Source organism: Emydura macquarii, unplaced genomic scaffold (assembly GCF_026122565.2).
Source record: "Emydura macquarii macquarii isolate MOO-44397 ecotype Brisbane River unplaced genomic scaffold, CSIRO-AGI_Emac_v2 contig_2205, whole genome shotgun sequence".
NCBI lineage: Eukaryota > Metazoa > Chordata > Testudines > Chelidae > Emydura > Emydura macquarii.
The window spans coordinates 10,275,451-10,294,138 of NW_027132342.1; the positions used below are offsets into that span (position 1 = coordinate 10,275,451).

Sequence of the window (18,688 nt, forward strand, 5' to 3'; positions counted from 1 at the left end):
GATTTTGACTGTGGTAGTCTTTCCATCACCCATATCCTGGATAAGACAGACATAACCTTCTGTCACAAACTCCACCAAACTAATTCTCTTGGTACATGATCATAAACCTTTTCCACAAAGACCATACCCAGTTGCTCTCTCTTTTCTCTGAGCTTCTCCATGAGGATTCCTAGAACAAACATGGCATCAGTTGTGCTCCTTCCCAACTTAACTCCATGTTGACCTGTCCAAATTTCAACTGTTCCACACAGACATTTTTCAATTATTTTCTGCCATATTTTCACAGCATGTGATGTCAGCTTAATTGAGCAATAATTAGCACACAGTGTAATATCTCCTTTATGTTTAAAAATGGGCACTACAAAGATTTTACACCATTCATCCTGCATTCTCTCTTTCTTAATAATATCATTGAACACGCTTGTAAAATACTTGACACCTTCCCTTCTCAATTTACTTCATCACATCCACTGGTACTTCATCAGGTCCAGGCACTTTCTTCCTTTTAATTTTCCTAAGTGCCTCTACAACCTCTTCCTGCTGTATGCAATCTATCACATACCCGTTTGGCTTACATGTTCCTAGTTCCCCTCTTGGGTTCTCTTCATTCATCACTTCTTCAAAATGATCATTCCAGACTTTGTTGATTTATTTAACATTCATTTGCAATATACCAAATGATATAAGTAAACATGTTCATATCCCTTGACATAGTGATTCTGCAGATGGTCTTTCTTCCCTCATGTTCTCCTACTAGTTGGTTATATAGCTCTTCACCAAATACCAAATTTTTAGGTATTGCAACACTTTTTTTTGGCCTATATATATATATATATATATATATATATATGCCATCTTATCACTGCTCAAGCCACTGGCCTGCCTTTTTTTAAAGATTACCTTTTTCTTCTCAACATACTTTAACTTGAGGATTCCACCACCAAGTCTCCCTTTGTATCCTTTTTGGCACTGGTTTAATCATTCCTAAGACTTCATGTGCTGTTTCCAGCAATGTTAACTATAGTTTGTACCAATTATCTTCCACACATCCCTGCATGTTGTCAGGAAGTCTATGCATCACATCTCGTTTAAAACAAATCTTTTCATTTCTATCTTTAAGTTTCCACCGCTTAGATGTTTTTGGTGCTCAGCAGTTCAGATGTTTCTAAGGTCTCTACATTTCTGAAGTCCATAAGAAATAGTCTGGGCTGGCTCACAATGCACTTGCCAGATATTACCTGCACTTGATTATTTACTATTGCTTCTTCTTATTAACAAGAAACTGTCAGAACCAATTTATATTTTAAAGACAAATGTTCACAAATATTCATCCCCCCCTCCATGCCAAATAGTTGCCCAATTTAGAAAGGACTTGAATCGGATAGGGAAGGCATTGCAGAGCATTCAGAGAGAGCATATTATATCCTTTGAATTTCCCACTTCCAATTTTAAACAAAGCCAATTTTTGCTGCCTCTTTACAAATATATTTATTTTCATAATACTCCTTCATACTACTTCATAAGAACAATGTTTAATCAGTTATTGTTATTGCTTTAATTAGAATAGCAATATTCTCCTAAATGAGATGTGTATATCAGGTACTGTCAATATCCTTTACATAAGATTTTCACCTCCTGTTTATCTGCAATACATTTAAGAATCTCGTAAATACAATTTCTACGGATTCTGTCCTCCTCTGCAAAGGAAACATTTTGCTGTATTTCTACTGCATCTGAAGCCAGCATGACCTCCTTCTGAGCATTTATTTGCCTGTCCTCCAGCCCAGTTAGAGAAGTAAGCAGGAACATGCAATGCTCTGGGGAATAGTGTTTATTTGTTAACTTTTGCTGCAGAACAGTAGGGGATCTCACACATTATTTTGTGGTCATTCTGTGTTGCTGAAACTTGCCCAGAGTATGAGCAGATTTGGTGGAGTTGCTGTAGCAAGTAATGATTTAGTTGGCAATGCCTACCATAATTTGTGTCAGACAATGAGGACTTAGGAAAAGTTTTTATGAAGAAATAGTGAGCAAGATGTGCTACATGGTAACAGACACTCTTCACAGTATTGACTCAGTTATTAGAAACCATATCCACTATTAGGGCCTTATTTAAGCAAAAGTTCCACTAAAGTCAATGGGAATTTGCCTGAGTACAGACTTCATGATTGTCAAGCCCTTAGACTTGGAGACAGATCCTGTTGAAAACCCTTGCTCATGTGAGTATCCCATTGAAATTAATGAAGTGCATTGCTCAAGGTCATACAGGAAGTCTGGGCCAGAGCCAGGAAATTAACCCAGAAAACAGAATAATAGTCCAATTCCTTAACTAAACAACCATCCCCTTTCCTCCTCATTGTTAAAAAGGTCAGAAATACTTAGAAAACATGACTACGCTGAGAAGTAAAGAGAAAATGATATCCATTGGAAAAATAATCCCCAGGAAATCTGTTGTGTAGGAATTTATCCATACATCACTACTGAAATGTAATGTTCTGTTCTTGGACAGTAACATTTACTTGTCTCACAAGATATTGTGAGATATTATTAAAGGGAGACACTCAGATTTAAAAAAAAAATAAAAATCAGGCCTTGATTATCAGATGTGCAGAGCCTCTGCTTGCTGCACCTTCGAGTGGTGGGAAGTAAAGATGGTGTTCCGCTACCTTTTCACCTCCCCTGATACCAGAAACATAATTTAGAGCAGTCTAGAGGCTGCTCTAAACTATACACAGCTGGCTGTGTCTAACAATGTCCCAAAGAGCTCTCTACCAGATAGAAATCATGTAGTGTACTATCCTCTGGCCATGCCCAAGTCCCCTTTTCACCATTAGCACATCCCCCACTTGGGGGTAGAAAAGGGGCAGGTGATGCTCCTTTGCAAGGGGAATCCAGGTAGCTGTTTATGATAGTTTTCCCATCTGTTTTTTATGTGCCAGAATGACACAAAAGGAAATGGGGAAAGGGTCAGGATCTGGCCTCATGTGTTTATAAAATAAATGAGTTTCCTTACGCATGTAGCAAACACTACCTTAGATCATTAAAAGAGAACACATTTGAGAAATCTAATTTACTTTTCACTGTGTATGCTGTTTGATTACCTTCTGTGCTTCTCTCTACCTGGAATGAAAATAGAATGCTTAGTTTCCAGTCACTTTCAATTTGAGTTTCACCTGCACTTGGATACCTATGCAATGCTTGACTTGCAAATACAGCAGGAAAAGTATGGGTAAAATATCTGTTTCCATTAAAATTTTTAAAAAATCAGAAATATTTCTGTTGGTTTTAGGTAATATGAAAGCATATTTTTACAAAATCTTAATGTGGGGCTCGATTTGATGGGACTTTGTTCCTTTAATATGTGTAAAGTGCTTTGAGATCTTCAGATGAAAGGCACTATGTAAATGCAAAGGTTTGTTATTAATTTATAATATTCCTCACTTTGTTTTTAAGATCATCATAAATATTTGATACAGTTAGAGTGGGAAAACCTCTGTAATGGGAAGCAATAACATTACTTCACACATTTGTGCATGCTATGAAAGCCTTATTTTTCTTCAGTGAAAAATACTGTCTTTCATTTCTGCTTCTAGGCTCATTTTCCAGCTCTTCTAATATGCTGCTTTAGCTATTTAGCCTTTTGTGTGGAGGGGAAGGGGGGCATGGTGGATGTGTGTGTTAGGGGCGGTTGCAGTAAATTTATTTTCTCTGTAAAGTGCTTTCTTAAAGATTGAGTCCTTTGCTATCAGAGGCTGACAGTTTGATTTCTTACAATAATAAAGAATATAAATAACACTTCTATAATTACTTTCATCCAGAGACTTCAAAGTAGTTTACATTCATTATTTGCTCCCCTACCCTTTTGAGGTAGTTAACTGTTAATTGTTCAGTTTTACAGATGAGCGTTATTGGTTTTATCATCATAGTGTGAATGGCAGGAGCTGGAGACCCCAGTCAAGATCAGGGCCCCAAAATGCTATGGACAGTATAAACAAAAGACAATTCCTGCACACAAAGAATTTTCAGACTAATGCAAGACAATACACAATAAGCAGCTGTAGCAAACTTTGAGAAGAAATACAGAAGGAGGATGAATCATGAATATACAAAAGTTCACATTTCTGAATTTTTTTTTTTTAAACCAGCTGATAGAGTGATTGAAATGTTTTGAAAATTCCAAATTTAAAGGAAAAAAATTCTGCATTTTTTAAACAGCTTCAATTCTAAACTTTGACAGCATCATCTTACATATCTTCAATTATGAGACAAGGCTGGGGGAATCAGAGAGAAGTTAAAGTACCTTCCCATTAGCTGGGACAGTGCAAACTTTTCTGAAAACGAGTAAAGGCCTGATTCTATCCTCGTTACTCTTGTGTGGCCCACCGAAGTTGAAGCCTAGAGGGCTGTCGAGGTGTGAATGAGGGCACAATTCAGGGCTGTGATTGTAATGATCCAGGAAAATTATAGAAAAAGTCCCACCGGGATCAGCTTTCCACGCAAGGCTACGAACAGCACCTCAACACAGCCAAATGTGTGTCTATCACAGGATGTGTGGCTGGAGCTCATGTAGATATACCCAAATTGGCTAGAATCTAGCCTGCTTGGGTACCAGAGCACTGAAGCCATGGCAGTGCAGGCTTCAGCATGGGCCGTACAAGCCAACCTGGAACCCTGGGTAATCACTATGGTAGCTAGCCCATGCTGCTATGGCTTCCCTGCTCCAGACATGAGGTAGCTAGATTAAAGCTATCTTGGGTGTGTTTACACATGCTCTTATCACACCCCATGATGGCAATCTAAGAGTACCCTAGGTTCACACCTCTATTTCTATTTACTATTTCTCCTGGAGTCTGTAAGCATGTTACAGAGCACATTGAAGAGAAACATATCTTGAGCTGTCACATATGGTTATACCTCAGTCATTAGGGTCTGACTCTGATCTCATGCTGGTTAAGGCAGTGGAGTTACACCTGGGTACAGCTGGTGTAAGCAAGGTTTAAACCTGGCCCTCAGTCATGCTGCTGAGATGACTAATTATAAAGGCAGCTTTGGTGACAGATGCACTGTGAAATGGACTGAGATCACCAACTCATTTCATACAGACTGCCAAACTAGAGATGTATCAGCACCTCAGAAATCAAAGTATGCGAGGACCATTCTTAGCTTTCCTGAGCCATCCAGTCCCCTCAGCTCCAGGAGCCGATTCTCTTCTCACTTATATCAGTGTAACCCCACTGCTTTCAATGGAGTTAATTGTAATTTACACTAGTGTAAGTGAGATCAGAAATAGGCCCACTGTCTTGATTTCTCTCTATCACCACATGATGCCTCTATTCTTCTGGCAACTGAAGGTTCCAGTTCTCTCCTGTCTTATAAATGACTATGCAAATTGCATTTGTAGTACAATTGATATAATCTTATCAAATCAGGCTGGTAATGTTTTACACCCACTCCAAATAGTACAGGGCGCAAGGAAGTGGAGAATCTAGGCTTAGGTATTTTTGAATAACATCCTAGGGCCAATGCCGCAGGTGGTGTAAATCGGTGTAATTCTGTTGACTTCTGTGGAGCGCTATTGATTTACACCACCTGCGGACCTAGTCTTTTGTCTTCAGGGAATACTTTACACCTCAAATTCTTGCTGAAAGGGTCGCCCCTGCTTCCACTGAAGTCAAATGAGGAAATTACCATTGATTTCAATGGGAGCAGGAAAGGGCCCTAGGGGTCTGAAATTTCAGAGGTTCTGAGTGAGGGATGCTTTGGAAATTAGGCCTTGTCTACAACTACAGTGCGTCTGGTGAAGACATTCTATGCAGATGGGAGAGAGATCTCCCTTTGGCATAATCAAACCACCTCTATGAGCAGCGGTAGCTATGTCGGCGGGAGAAGCTGTCCACATCAGTGCTTATGTGAGTGTAACTTATGGCACTCAGGAGGATGGCTTATTTGCATCCCTGAGCAACAGAAATTGTGCCGACATAAGTGGTAGTGTAGACATAGACGTAGGCCCTAATAACCCACCTCACTATTGACTTGCACCTTGTATTTGCTCCCATGCAAAGTGAGTGCAAAGTGGATCTACAAAGCAGAATGGTAGCATTTTACATCCACTTTGAAAAAAGTGAAAAAGCTACGCGCAGTGCAGGGCAACGGTGAATCAGGTCCTAAATGTTTTAACAACAATATTAACGGACACTTACTACTGCTGTCAACTGAGCTCATGTATGGCCTCTTTTAAAGAGCACAGCATTTTAAAATGTATGCATGATAAGCTATTTCATTAATTAGACAACATTGTATTGCAGTATAAACCAGCAGAATACTAAATGGCTGAGTTATGTTAGATGTTCTTTAACAATAGCTCACTAAGTGAGCAAGGTAAGGGCTAAGGGCTACAGAAAAAAAAAAAAACAGTGAAAAGGATATACTGTTTGAAACAAATTCAAAATACAGAATGTGTCGTGAGAAATGATAATTAAATCTACTTGGACATATTTAAACCATATGGCAGGACAGTACATGGATCATGAAGCCAAAGGAAACTCCACACCTTCTATTTCCTGAGAATTGTTACTTTCCCAGCAGGGTACCTCATCCTCCTACTGCATTTGTAAATTGGAACCAATATTTTAAACGCTCTTTTCATACTAAATAATGATGGATGCTTTAATATTGGGAAAAGTTGCTGTAGTATATTATATAATAGCATTAGTAGTATTTTTTTTCTCTCTCTCCTAAACTATGTCCCCATTTCTTCCTCAAGATGGGTCTGCTTGATTGCATTTCTGCTGCTACCAGTCCAATGTAAGCTTTTACTATTTATTAGAAAATACATTGTATGGTTTGTATTACTTCCATTTTTATAGCTGGAGACACAAATGGAAAGCTATTCTGGAACAATATCAACTGGAACGTTATTTTAAGTTGCAAACAGGTTTACAATTTTTACTCTGGAACCATCATGGAAACCTGTGGCATGAATATGAAATGTACCCTGCTAGAACAGACCAATAGTCCTTCTAATCTGATGTCTTATCTCTGACAATGGCTAACCTCAGATGCTTCAAATATAGGCAGATCAAGTTCCTGATCTTAGTCTTTTGCTCCATTGAGTAACTGGAATTGGAACACACTGGAGATGAACCTCGGAACCCCAGGGGCCCCAATGGTCTATTTATCTAAGGAATATATATATTGCTAATCACCATAGTATCTAGATGCTATGGTAGTATCTATTGGCTGATTTAAGTGGAAGCAAAACGGCCAAGGTGTCTGATTAATTGATCGATTCCTTCTTTCCTATGAAAAATATCTCCAACAAAACTGGTTTGCCAGCACAACATCCCAGGAGTCTCTGAAAGGAGGATAAATGCTGTGTGTGCTGGCAAGGAGAAACCATTTCAGTGACAGAGAAAGGATAAGATGCGTTATGTCCTGAAGCCACAAAAGCCAAAGTCTTGGATTTAAGAAAATCTAGATTCTCAACCCTGGAAGTGTTCTCATGTGGAATCCGAGCTAGAGGAGTAAAATCCAGGTATGTCTACACTGCCGTATGTCTGAGCCTGGCCAGTGCCAGCTGGCTCAGGCTCCCGGGGCTCAGGCTAAGAGGCTGTTTAATTGTGATGTAGAGTTTGGGCTCTGGCTGCAGCCTGAGCTCTGGGACTCTTCCACCTCGCAGGGTCCTAACGCCTGGGCTCCAGGCCAAGCCTGAACATCTACACTCCAATTAAACCGTTCTTTAGCCTGAGCCCCACGAGCCCAAGTTAGCTGCACCGGCCAGGCTTGGATGTCTAAGTGCAGTGTAGACATACCCTCAGAGACTTGTGCTGAGCAGGCCAGGCTTCACATTAGATGAACTGTGTGCTTCCCCTTCTAATCAAGAGAGATAAAGCAACACAAATGGATGGATTCACCTGGCTAGTGTGGGGGGTGTATACACATTTCACCCGCCTGCCACAGAAGAAGGCTATTGCATACTGTGAGAGTGTCATTAGTGTTTATACCGGTGCCCTTCCCAGGGGTCTGGTTGGAGGAGGGTAGCTTTAAGACACAGCCAATAGAGCCCCACTGATGGAAGATGTCAGGGGGATATGTTGAATTGATGCATCCCCTCAGGCACTGTGGCCATGCCACCTTTCTGACCAATTTGCATTGTTGTGACCCCTTATTACAGACGGACTTCCCCCAATGGTTTTGTTGGCTTATGTTCTACAACTCCACCTCCTAGTAAGATCTTTGGGCCCAATATATGTGGAAACGTTTGGAATAGAAGATGTTTGTTACCAGGACCAACTTAATCATTTGCTTCACTTCTGAATGAAGGGCAGATACAGATGGCTGCACTAGGAATTGTCAGATGAAAAGAAATTGTGAGTCAAACACAGAAATACTAATTTTCTGGAACTGAATACTGGGCTACAATATCCAATTTGTTTTTACCAGCTTGCATTTCAGGCAGACTGTAGCACCGCACCAAAACTAACATTAAATAAGATTCCAGTTCACCTCTGAAATTAACTAAACATTTTCATTCTATATGCCGGGTCTATTGAATACTGAAAGAAAGAGTACAGAATTATAAATTTTGACAATACAGTGACACCTTATATGTTTTGACAGACTGTCCTATTTATTTGGAAAGGTAGAATCAGATTGTTGATTCTATTGTTGACATTTTCTTTTCTATCGGTGTCAATAAAGCTCTGAAAATATACAAAGGCCATAGATAATAAAAGTTATTAACTTCTTGGTAGCATAACTAAAAAACAAACAAACAAACAAAAAACCAAACAAACAATACCAACAAGAAGGGCAGATAGACAGACCTACCAAGCAAGCTATTCAAAATATACCATCACTACTTGCCACTTTGCTGCTGTAAACCAGACCAGCCGGCGATCTGACCCATTAACTCTAGTTGCATAAATGAAGAGTCACTACATACCACAACTTTCCAGAATCATTCATAGGGTACACATCTGCCTCATTATTTTCTTAAGAATATCTCCATGGGATGCTGAGTGCATATTTTATCCAAAATTATACCACATTGCTATGCAATTGTGAGTCCCTTCTATAGGTTTGCATTCCCTCATATTTCACTGCGTAGTCAGTCAGTCTTATAAACATACAAATTTTAGGACTTTTTCAAATAAAACATGTTAGTTGAATTACAGTAGCTTCTCAAGGCCCAACCAAGATTGAGGTCCCACTGAGTTAAGCTGTGTACATGTACATAGTAAGGGCACTAGTACACTAGTACAGGGGCACAGCAATGGCTCTGCAGCTATGTTGCTGTAATCCTGTAGTGTAGACATAGCAATGGGAGATGTTTTTCCCTCGCTGTAGGACCGCCATCTTTCCATTCAGCAGGAGCTAGGTTGACGGACACATTATTCCACTGATGTGGGTGCATCTACGCCAGAGGTTATGTTAGCATTGCTACAGTGCTTAAGGGTGTGAATTTTGCATGCCCCTGAGCGACGTGGCGGTATCAATCTACATTTTTAGCATAGGCCAGGCTTAAGACACTATCCCTGCCCACCATTGAAGCACTTACAATGCATGTAGACAAGATAGGGAAATGAAGCGTTTTCATCTTCTCTTTACAGATGGGGCATTGAGGCACAGATAGATTAGTGATTTACCCAAAGCCACGCAGGAATTCCATAGCGGAGTTGGGAATTTAACCAGTCTCCTGAATCCCATTCTAGGGCCTGAACTACAACACCAACCTCCCTGAATAAGCAGTTTTATTCTCTTTATTCTCCCAGCTCTAGTCATGGTGAAGTTACTAAACCAAGAAAGGCTCTTCTCTTGTGCCCATCAGTACAATGCTCTGCTCGGCCATTACTACAGACCACAGGTTCTTCATCTCCATGTGAGCTAAGTGAGCTGCTTCTTTATTATTTATATGATGGTGGCACCAAGCTGCTGAACACACACACACACACGACAGTCCATGCCCCAAAGAGCTTATACTCTAGACTTCCCTGGCATTCCCAGTATCTGAAGGGCTCTTCACTGTAAACAAAATCGGATGTGTGCATTTGTGACAAGTGTAAGATCTTGAGCACATTATGTATACACTAGGTATATATGTATTTATGGACTTGCGGACATTGTAAAATGCCTACTAGGAGCTTTCATGTTTGAATAGACTGATAAAACCACCCCTGTGTTCATGCACTCAGAAGATGAAATGTTTGTGTTTGCAAGAGATTTATCACACTAGAAAGACAGCTTTTATGCTTTTAGGAATCCAGTGCTCTCTGGGAGATTTTGCATGTTTCTTTGCCATTAAATTTCCTTTGAGACTGAAGGAAAAGAAAAGATGATTATCTTTTTGGTTGACTTAGGGAAGAAAGAGTAATGTTGAGATCTTTTTCCCCCCTCAGAAAAACAGATATTCCAGTAAAATAAAATATATTTGACATTTTGGAAGAGGACTTGCTAAGACTTACTAATAACAATCCACCTGTGTTATGAGCAAAGGAGAAATATTTCTGAAGAATCAAAACAGCTGTGGACCATTTTAATTATTTGTATTGTAATTTTGACCAACTGTAAGAGGTTATGGTCTTATATGTTTCATCGCTGTAAGGTATCTTGAAGAACAGAGAGAGGGTGGGAGAAAGATTCTGAATCAAGATCAGATGACTTACTGGAATATTTGCATTCCACTCTCATTAAAAAGAAAAATAATCTGGCTATATGTCATCCCACTGGGATTCTAAATCCAAAGAGCCAAAGAGACAAAACCCAGACATTTTGTTGTGGACAGGATTATTCTGTAAATATATTTGTACAATCCTTTTTCAAATTTGTGCAAAGCCAACGTGTTTCAAATCACACACGGAAGGTCAGAGTTTGACACTCTTATTCATATCAAATAGTACCTGCCCCTCATATAGTCCTATCAAAATCAATGGGCCATATTCTGCCACCCTTACTCTTGTTAAGTAGCAACTTCCTCTGTAAGTAGTCTTGCTTACCTCAGTGGAGTAAGGGAGGCAGAATCTGCCTTGAGACATGATAGCAGGTATGACAAAGCACATTTGAGTTACTGCAATAGAAAATATAGTTCAATACAGCAAGATTCTTTCTTATGCTCTGTAGGGGAAAGGAGGAGATTTGTCTCTTTAAAATGATTAATAAGTGACACACTTCAGTTTTGTTTAAAATGTTTTCTTAAAACACACTCTAGGAAGTCTCTTACCCATAGAGAGTTAAAAGGTCATAGATTTTAAGGCCAGAAGGGACTGCCAGATCATCTAGTGTGACCTCCTGTACATCACAGGCCATCTACACTGAGCATGTCAGCAAGAACCAGCCAGCCAATCACCTGAGATAGAGAATGCTCGGTGCCACCTCGGCCCACCCAACCCATTGTCTCATCTCCAGCTGTGGCCTTCCCTGATGTTTCAGAAGAAGGAGACAAAAAACCGTCCCAGAATGCAATGGTCAACAGCATGTAAAGCAATGGGACCAGAAAAATCTTTCCAGGTCCTATTGCTACAGCAATGGTTGGCCATCCAGGATTTCTCTCTTAGGATTTTGAAGAGATAAGCATTCTGAAGAACAGATAAAAGAGAGCGGGCCAGCTAGTCACCTCTGAATAGAAATGAGGTGAGAGCTGGTTTCTCTCTGATAACAGAGAAGGGGATTTATAAAGCTCTGGGTTTGTTGGAGGGAACTGTATTTTTCACGTGACCTATCTTTTTTTCGTGAAACTTGTAACTCCTGTTAAAATCCCATTATTTGCTCACTTCAAAATATAAAGTTCTTTGACAATCTTGTAGCACATTTCAGTCTGTTGTTTTAGATGAATATGGCCCTGTCTACACAGAGCAGCTATAACTGACATAGTGCAGGTTGAAAACCCCGTGATCCGTTACACTTGGTTCACACTGTTGCTAAAAGCAGTGGGGCTGAACTCATGTTAGCAATGGCAAGAGATTTTTAGAAGATTTCCATAGTGTAGGTTGGACCTTACAGATAGGCTGGGTGCTTGAGTCGTATCCTTTTCTGATGAATCTTCTTTCTGGAAGCTGAACAAGAACATTCTCCTCTTGAGGTGCATGCGTAATTTCAACAAATGCTAAAAGAGATTAGTTTGCAGCCATATTACCTCACGCTGAACTATCCTGAGATCTTGCAAATAAATCAAGGCAGGGCTAGTCAATGCTTGGATGGGAGACCTCTAGAGAACACCCAGTTACTGTGGAAAACGTGTTCATGATTTAGCGGGTGACATTTTTTTGCCAGACTAATGAATTTCTGTGTTTTCACCAAATCCCATGTCCACCTAAAGTTTAAACTCTGTTTGTGGTTTAACTGGATAGCTGACCTCTCGGCCTGGAGGATGACAGATCGAAAACAAAATTACAGGAGGACAGGCTTTCCTGAAACAGAGAGACCATTCTAGAAGGCAATGGTATGTGTGTCTGTCTGTCCGTCCGTCCGTCCATGTTGGCAAAGGGTCCTTGTTCTTTACAAACAACTCTCACCTCAGACTTGACAAACTGACTACACCAAACAAAGGTCTTATAGGATATTTAGCCATAAAGAGTAACATGTAAAGTACCTACAGAAAGCTTGTAACTTGTTAAGACTCAATCAATGTGAGATGAATGTATGGATGATATTTAAGGAATAATGTCTTTATATTGAAAGTTTGCATTATGGACCTGGAGTAGAAATCAATCACCAGGACTGTCTTGGTGATTGATAATCCATTCAAGCAAGAGGGACTTGTCACCCCTTCCTAGTCAGCCAGCACAGTAATGCAAGGTTCCATCCTATGCTTGCCACATCTTACAGCAGTCTATAGAAAACCATCATGGACAATGGCAAATGATCAAAACCACTTAGAAGTGAAAAGTAACATTGTAGCAGGCAGGAGATCACTCTAGCTATGAATAAGGACAAAGACAATCTTAGTATAACAAAGTGTAGGGAAAGGCACTCTGTATCCATTCACTGAGGAAACCCCTTAAGGTGGTAGGAAGCTTTTAGGAATATTTGGATCCTGGTTCTTGTGAAACCAAACAGCTCTGTAATGGTCTGAACTTTGAGGGGGAAGCCTATTTTATTAGATAGGAAAGGTAACTATTGATCAGTGTAGACCTAGGTTCACATTTTATGATTTTGTTGTGTGTTGTAACCAGTTACTTTCATCACTTTCTCTCACTTCTAGGTAAATCTTTATTCTTTCTTAAATAAACCTATGTTTGTTTTATTAAAATGCTCACAAGTGCTGCATGGTTTACAGAAGCACTGGTTTAAAGCAAAACTGGTAAACTGGGATACACTGCACTACACTTCCGGGCAAAAGATCCGGAATTTTTGTGAGTAGCCAGTGTCAGGGGCTGGATATCACAGGGGAATGATTCAAAGGACTCTGGGACTGGGGTGCTCCCATTTATTAACCTGAAAGGCAAAGTTAGGGATGGCACAGCCCAGAGGAGAGTGCCTGAGTGGCTGAAAGATTGATAATGCCAGGGAGCTGACATCCAGGTACCACAAGACTCTCTCTCAGGCATCTCACAAGACATCTCACAGTCCTGGAGCACAGCTGAGAGATTCAGGGGCAATATTGCCAACCCAAAAGGGCTATAAATTGAAAATTTAAAAAAAAATCCTTGTCACAAGTTTAAGGTCACATATTTCATTAGAAAAATATATGTTGACTTGACTGAGGAAGCACAGACCATTTTAGAATATCATGAATATCTATTGAACAGTTCATTTTCAATCACTATGAATATTGTGAATGCTTTTAAATCTTTGCATTGTTGTACTCTTGTTCCAGTAGAAAATCTTCTGGAATCTGTCTTTTTTTCTCGAGGTGTAAAGCACATAAATAAGTTGTTAAAGGGAAAGAGTATATTTTATTATTATACACAGAGCCAGCAGCTCTGCTTGTTATTAAGGTTCCCTGACACCTCCCATTTTAAGATCCTGTTTTCAGTTGCTTGTAACTTTGCCAAATTTTAACCATTTGAGCTGAAATTTTCTACACAGGAAGTCTGCTTTAAGCTGCAGTTTTGTTTTTTTAAGTTTCAGTCAAAACAGTCCAACTATTTCTGAAAATGAGATCAGGGCAAAATATATTGTTTTGCCAAGTTAAAAAAATTCTTACAGCTATTGCTCTGAGAATTCTAGCAACTCTGCGTTTTGGACTAGGGACTTGAGAAATTTGTCAGATATGCCTTTTGCTGGTCTTGTGAAGGTCTGCCTAAATTTGGCCAAGTTATAAACTTTGGGGGAAAAAAATCTCAGTTTACACACCTGCTCAATGGAGTTTTGTTACACCTTTACAGCAAAAATCTCCAAAGATTCCATCTACACTGAGCATGGACCAGACCAGAGCTGCAGGGGCCAAGCAGAACTTTCCCTATAATGGATGAGCCTGGCTGAGCAGCGGGCCTGTCTCTCCTATGCTCTGAATGACCCCCTTGCTGGGGCACAGGCGTCGTGGAAGAGGTAAGTGCCTGACCTGAATGCAGAAGGCATAAGCGCCAGGGGAGTGAAGGTGTTGTGGAGGAGCAGATTGCAACAAAGAGCATGGGAATGGAGTCTGGAAGTGGAAGCTGTTGGGAGTGGGGAGGAGAGAGAGAGACCGGGACTGGAAATGCCTGGGCAAAGAGCCAGGATGAGTGTGATGAAGGAGACTGAGATTAAATGAAGAGGGTGGGGAGGGAGACTGGGACTGGGGGCCAGAGAAGTGGAAACTGGAACTGGGATGAGGAGTCAGGCATGAAGGAGAGGCAGGACTAGGACAGGGACAAGTTATTAGGGACAGGACAGACGGGGTCAAATTTGGACCTCAACAGAAGCCATATTCCCTTCCAGAGCCTAGAATGGAAGCAAGGATTCTCAAGTCTCATCATTCCTCTGCAAATATCTATGAAACTGGCAAAGTGTGTGTCTTATCCTCTTCTAGCAATGGTCCTCAGAGAGGATGACAACATACTATTGCTATCTGTTACTCCTTATAGCTCAAGTGGCAGAGGTCTGGGTGATGGGTCAAAAGATTCCCATATGATAGTGTAAATATGATGCCACATGATAGAATTCCAGGGGTTTTTTTCAGTTTGCTTCTTTTTTTTTTTTAAAGGCATTTACACCCAATGAAATCACATTAAAAAGGTTACAAAATAAAGCACTCAAAAGTTAGGAAACATCAAAATTAAGGTTATCTGACTGCATTTGTCTTGCAGGAATAGGGACTCAGTTTTCGGGATAGATCATTTCCATCTCTGAATACTATGATCCTCCATTTCTTTAGCTTTGGCAATTCTGTTTAACATGCCCCCTTGTATCCATTTGAATATTTTACGGGGGTTATATGTATCAAAGGATTTTTTTTTAAGGAAGCACTCACTATGATCCTCAGGCCATTGTCAAAGCTTTCCTGTTATAATCTTGTCAAAGAATTTTAAGATGCATATGTTCACATTACACTGCCAATACATATATTGAGCCAGATTTTAGTTGGTGTAAATTGGCATAGCTCCATGGCATTCAATGGAGCTACAGCAGATTTACACCAGCTAAGGATCTGGACTATACCTTGTGCATGGGTTATAACTTTTTCCCCTTAAAAGGTTGTTGTTACTGAGTTTCAGATACAAGAAATCAGATATATACAAATATGCACAAATGAAGGCAAACAGGAAAAAAAGACAACCATGGCCAGAAACACAAGCATACTAGTGAGAAAGCATGTGATGAAGTTTAGAGGACATTAGTAAGTATTATAATAAACCATATATTATTTTAAAAGTGTTTTTATAACTTATTAAATGTTCACCAGCCTTCAGCATTATGAAATAAGAAATACAGTTGTTTCTTGCTCTTCTTTCATGAACTGGTTAGCATGCATGTGCAACACTGACATTTACTGGGTAGAATCAGAATGGATCAACTGTGTGTGCTATAGGCTCTGGCACTACAGCTAATAAATATCCTTCTCTAGCTTAGATGTTAGAAGCGACCTAGATCATTCAGTCTGACATGCTACATAGCACAAGCCCTAGAACTTTCTCAAAATAATTCCTGTTTGAACTACTAAAGTATATCTTTTAGAAAAACATCTGATCTTTATTTTAAAATTCCCTGCAATGGACAATCCATCACAACCCTTAGTAAGTTCTGCCAATGGTTAATTATCCTCGCTGTTAAAAATGTGCACTTCATTTCCTGTCTGAATTTGTCTAGCTTCAATTTCCAGCGATTAGATCTTGTTATACCTTTCTCTGCGACATTGGGAAGAGCCCATTTTCAAATTTCTATTCCCCACGTAGGCACTGTGATCAAGTTGTCCCATAACTTTCTCTCTGTTAAGCTAAATAGACTGAGATCTCTGAGTCTATTGTTATAGGCAGCTTTGCTATTCCTTTAATTATTCTCATGGCTCTTCTCTGAACCCTCTCCAATTTTTCAACCTCCTTTTCGAACTGTGGACATCAGAACAGGACACAGCATTTCAGAAGCAGTCTCATCAGTGCCAAATACAGAGGTAATAACCTCTCTACTCTTAGTCGAGATTCCCTTGTTTATACATCTGTAACAGGCTACCTTCTTCGCCCTTTGGACCACCACAAACAGGCCAGATGCTTTAGAGTTTCTAAGCAACCATGTATTATTTATTGGGTCCCCTCCACCAGTTCTCCAATACAGCTTTGTGCAACAACATACAGTTGGAAGTAAATTTCCCCCTTAGTCCACCCTCCAGGGAGGGAGAGGGCAAAATCTCATCATCCTGAGATCCTGTATCCTCATGACCCCCTCTTGCACTTCCTTCCTGTCTTTTAACTGTTTCCAACTGATGGGTTGATTGCTTTCATCTGCTCATCAGGCTCCTGTCTAATTAAATCATTGAGCACCTATCCCCTCTCTCCCAATTAAATACATTTCAGGGGGGTAATACCTCCTACCATGTGACCAGAGTGCTGGGTCAGCTCTAGGCTCCTAGCACTCTGTCACAACATCCAAGAATCACATTAGCTCTTTTGGCCACAGCATCACACTGGGAGCTCACGTTCAGCTGATTAACCACCACAATTCCTAAGTCTTTTTCAGAGTCGGGGCTTCCCATGATAAAGTCCCCCTTTCTGTAAGTATAGTCTGCATTCTTTCTTCCTAGATGCATACATTTACAACTGGCTGTATTAGAGCATATAATTTACTTGTGCCCAGTTTACCAAGAGATCCAGATTGCTCTCTATCGGTGACCTGTCCTCTTAATCATTTACCACTCCCCCAATCTTTGTGTGTCATTTGCAGACTTGATCAGCAATGACTTTATGTTTCCTTCAAGTCATCGACAAAATGATTAATAATGTAGGGGCAAGAACTGATCCCTGCGGATCCCACATTCTCTTGATGATGATTCCCCGATTACAATTACATTTTGATACCTGTCAACCAGCCAGTTTTTAATTCATTTAATGTGTGCCATATTAATTTTGCATCATTCTAGTTTAATTAAAATGTCGTGCAGCACCAAGTCAAATGCCTTACAGAAATATAAGTATATTACATCAACAATGTTACCTTTATGAACCAAATTCATAATCTCCTCAAAAAAAGATATCAAGTTAATTTGACAGGATCTATTTTCCATAAATCCATGTTGATTGGATTTTATTATCCTCCTGTAATTCTTTTATTAATTGAGTCCTATATCAGCCACTTCATTATTTTACCCAGGATTAGTTTTATCCCCATACCAGCGAAGGTCTGAGTGGCCAAAGTGTGCAGTAATAATAGCAATGATGAATTTATAGGTAGACACAGGTTTAAAACCCTCATATTTTTGAAGGCTAACATTTTCAGATGTGCCTAAGTGAGATAGTACTCAACTTCAAATGAATTTAATTGGAATTAGGGTATCTAACGCTGTTAGGCCCTTTGAAAATCCCAGCCAAAATGAATATGACCCTTAAAAAATTGTATACATCCTGAATTCCTGGCAAAAAAACAAACTCAGCTCACTGAAGTACAAACATATACCACAGCATTAATCTTTGGGATTATGATTGCCAAGGGGACAAATATTTGGTTCTTCAGTCATTGAATTAATCTTATTATTTAATCAGGACAGACTCCTGGATATCTTAAGCCATAAATTCATAGAAGGACAAATATCCTGTATATCTATATCTATATATATATGACAGAATTCCTAAAAGAACTGCTTGGCTATACACTTCATGCCCATTGATCCAAATGGAATTCAATGTGTCTTGTTTGTGCTTCCATAAATTATGTACTGTACAGCCAGGCTGATCCGTTAGGAATATAATTACTGATGAGAGGAACCCATACAGCTTCTCACAGGACAAAATTTAGGGTAATACCCTGTTTGGAATAAATTAATAAAATATATTACAGAACAAACCCTGGACGACAAATACATGGGTTAAATCCCACTGAAAGGAAAACACATAGGCCCATTCAAGAAAAATGTACCAGTCAAATTCATAACAAGACCAAGAATTCATGCTAATTCTCAACATTGCAGCTGTACAGTTATGCTGGCCATTCAGAAGATTATCTCAAAACAGCTCCAGACCAAAATAAATCAATATAATATAGATCTTGTCTGCACACACAAGGTTTCACTAATATGGGGTTTTTTACATGGACTTAGGGTACATCTACACTGCAGCAGAGAGGG

General features: G+C 39.7%; 1 protein-coding gene across 1 annotated transcript in view; it reads right to left on the reverse strand.

Moving 5' to 3' along the window:
- SHISAL1 (shisa like 1) overlaps positions 1-18,688 on the reverse strand; it is a 251,849-nt gene that overhangs the window by 127,108 nt on the left and 106,053 nt on the right. The window lies entirely within an intron of this gene.